Below are 3259 nucleotides of genomic sequence, written 5' to 3'. Positions count from 1 at the left end.
TTTGTCTTTTTGTTATTGAGGTGTTGGAATTTTGTATAAATTCTGGAGATAAGTCCTTTGTCGGATATGTTATTACCAAATACTTTTTCCAAATCTGTAGGTTCTCTTTTGACTCTTTTGGAGAAGTCTTTGGAAGCACACAAAAATTTAATCTTTAGGAGGTCCCAATCACCTGGTTTCTCTTCTGCTGTTTGTGCACATAAATACATTTTCAAACATAACTAAAAATGAACAAGCAGCAGAAGACAAACTAGATCCATGGGCCTCCTAAAAATTAAATACTTATGCTCATCAAAAGATGTCACCAAAAGAATAAAAAAAGAACCCACAGACTGGGGGAAAAATTTGGCTATGACATATCTGAGAAGGGTCTAAACTCTAAAACTTCAGAAAATTTTACATCTCAACAACAAAAAGACAAATAATCCAACTGAAAATTGGCCAGAGGACATGAACAGACTGTTCAACAAAGAACACATTCAGATAGTCAACAAACACATGAAGAAATGCTTGTAATCATTAGTCATTAGAGAAATGCAAGTCAAAACCACCATGACATTATTATCTCACCCCAACATTAACAGCAAAGTTTAAAAAAACAGAAAACAATAAATTCTGGAGAGGGTATGGAGAGACTGAAACCCTCATACACTGTTGGTAGGATTGTAAAATGTTGCAACCACTATGGAAAATAGTATGGTACTTCCCTAAAAAGTTTGAAATGGAGACATCATATGATCCAGCAATCCCACTACTAGGTTTGTATCCTAGAGAAATAAGAGCCAAGATTTGAATAGATATATGCACACCCATGTTCATTGCAGCATTAATCACAATAGTAAAAAGATGGATACAACCTAAATGCCCATCAATGGATGAATGGATAAACAAACTATGATACATAAACACAAGGGAATATTATGCAACATTAAAGAATAATGATGGGGGAAAAAAATAATAACAATGAATCTGCAAAACACCTCATAACATGGATGAATCTAGAAGAATTACACTGAGGGAAATTAATCGATCACAAAAAGACAAATATTGTATAAGACCACTATTATAAAAAGTCAAGAAAAGGTCTTCAAATAAAAAAAAAAAAACATTATTTGATGGTTACCAGGGGTGCGAGGAGAAGAGAGGGTAAATCACTAATTGGAGGGTTGTTGTTGTTGTTGTTAGGTGCTGTCAAGTTGTCTCCGACTCACAGTGACCCTATGCACAGCAGAATAAAACACTGCCCAGTCCTGTGCTAGCCTATCTGAGCCCATCACTGCAGCCACTATGTCTATCCATCTCCTTGAGGGTCTTCCCCTTCTCCATTGACCCTCCACTTTACCAAGCATGATATCCTTCTCCAGTGGATGGTTCCTTCTGACAACATGATCAAAGTAGGTGAGACGAAGTCTGGCCTTTCTCACTTCCAAGGAGCATTCTGGCTGCACTTCCTCCAGGACAGATTTGTTAGTCCTTTTAACAGACCATGGTACTGTTAGCATTCTTCTCCAACACCACAACTCAAAAGCATCAACTCTTTTTCAGTCTTCCTTATTCATTGTCCAGTTCTCACATGATAAAAGGCGACTGAAAATACCATGGCTTGGGTTAGGTGCACATTAGTCTTCAAGGAGACATCTTTGCTCTTCATCACTTGAAAGAGGTCCTTTGCAGTTGATTTGCCCAATGTAATATGTCATCTGATGTCTTGATTGCTGCTTCCATTGGTGTTGATTGTAGAGCCAAGTAATATGAAATCCTTGACAACTTCAATCTTTTCTCCATCTACCATGAAGCTGTTTATTGGACCAGTGGTGAGGATTTTTGTTTTCTTTATACTGAGGTGTAATCTACACTGCAGACTGTAGTCTTTAATCTTCATCAGTATTTCAAGTCATCCTCACTTTCAGCAAGCAAAGCTGTGTCATCTGCATATCGCAGGTTGTTAATGAGTCTTCCTTTAATCTTGATGGCACATTCTTCTTCATATAATCCAGCTTCTTGGATTATTTACTCAGCATACAAATTGAATAAATATGGTGAAAGGATACAACCTTGATGCACTCCCTTCTTGATTTTGAACCATGCCCTATCCCCTTGTTCTGTTCGAACAACAGCCTCCTGATCTATGTACAGGTTCCTCATGAGTACAATCAATCAAGTGTTCTAGAATTCCCATTCTTCTCAATGTTATCCACAATTTGTTATGATCCACACAACTGATTTTTTTTTTTTGCACAGTCAATTGGAGGGTAGACACCTATTAACTTGGGTAAAGGGAAACACAATATACAATAAGGGGGAGGTCAGCACAAAATGATCAAGGCAAAAGAAGACAATGGGAGATGCACACGAGTTAAAGGCAACAGAGTAAATATTATTACCCACACAATCCTGCAATAGCAGTAATAACAATAATCTACGAGCGGATACAAAGATAGATACATAAACTGATCAGGTATGGGAAGGAGAATGGGATTATAACCACAAATATACATAGATTTGACAGAGGATATTTCTATGTATTTATTTACATATGCTATAAATATAACCATGAATACAGTAGAGCATACAGGGGACAAAGTTATGAAAATTTCTTAGCCATAACCAAACACCTCGAGGGAATGAGCTGCTGGGCCTATGGGCTCAGGACCATAGTCTTAGAGGACATCAAGGTCAACTGGCACACATAGTCCACAAAGAAAATGTTCTATATCTTATTCTGGTGAGTAGCAACTGAAGTCTTAAAGCTTGTGAGTAGCCATCCAAGCTGTAACTATTCGGCTCTCCCTGTCCAATGCAAAGAAGAGTAAAGAAAATCAAAGATGCATAGAAACAGTTTATCCAAAGGGCTAATGGACCACAAAAAACTCAGCCTTTACAATCCTGAGACAAGAAGACTAGATGGTGTCGTGCTATCACTACTGATTACTCTGAAAGGCATCACATTACAAGGTTCTAGACAGAGTAGGAGAAAAATGTGGAACAAAACTCAAAACTATAGAAAACACCAGGCATACTGGTCAGATGGAAACTGGTGGAACCATTGAGACTATGACCCTTAGTCATCCTTCAGGCCTGGAACTAAACTCACTCCCATGGCTCAATTTTCAGCTAAACAACAGATAGGAACAATAACAATAAGATGAACAATAATACTAGGGAGGTATTACACTCCTTAGATCAATAAACCATCTGAGATCAAAAGGGCAGCATTTGCCCAAGGACAAAGTTGAAAAGGCAAAAGGGCTAGGAAAGA

The 3259-nt window shown here is 37.9% G+C and overlaps 1 protein-coding gene across 1 annotated transcript in view; it reads right to left on the bottom strand.

Moving 5' to 3' along the window:
• ABHD6 (abhydrolase domain containing 6, acylglycerol lipase) overlaps positions 1-3259 on the bottom strand; it is a 52498-nt gene that overhangs the window by 36352 nt on the left and 12887 nt on the right. The gene's annotated exons all lie outside the window — the stretch shown is intronic.

Source organism: Orycteropus afer, unplaced genomic scaffold (assembly GCF_000298275.1).
Source record: "Orycteropus afer afer isolate SDZICR_OR568_19922 unplaced genomic scaffold, OryAfe1.0 scaffold00041, whole genome shotgun sequence".
Classification (NCBI taxonomy): domain Eukaryota; kingdom Metazoa; phylum Chordata; class Mammalia; order Tubulidentata; family Orycteropodidae; genus Orycteropus; species Orycteropus afer.
This window is presented reverse-complemented; position numbering and strand designations above follow the sequence as displayed.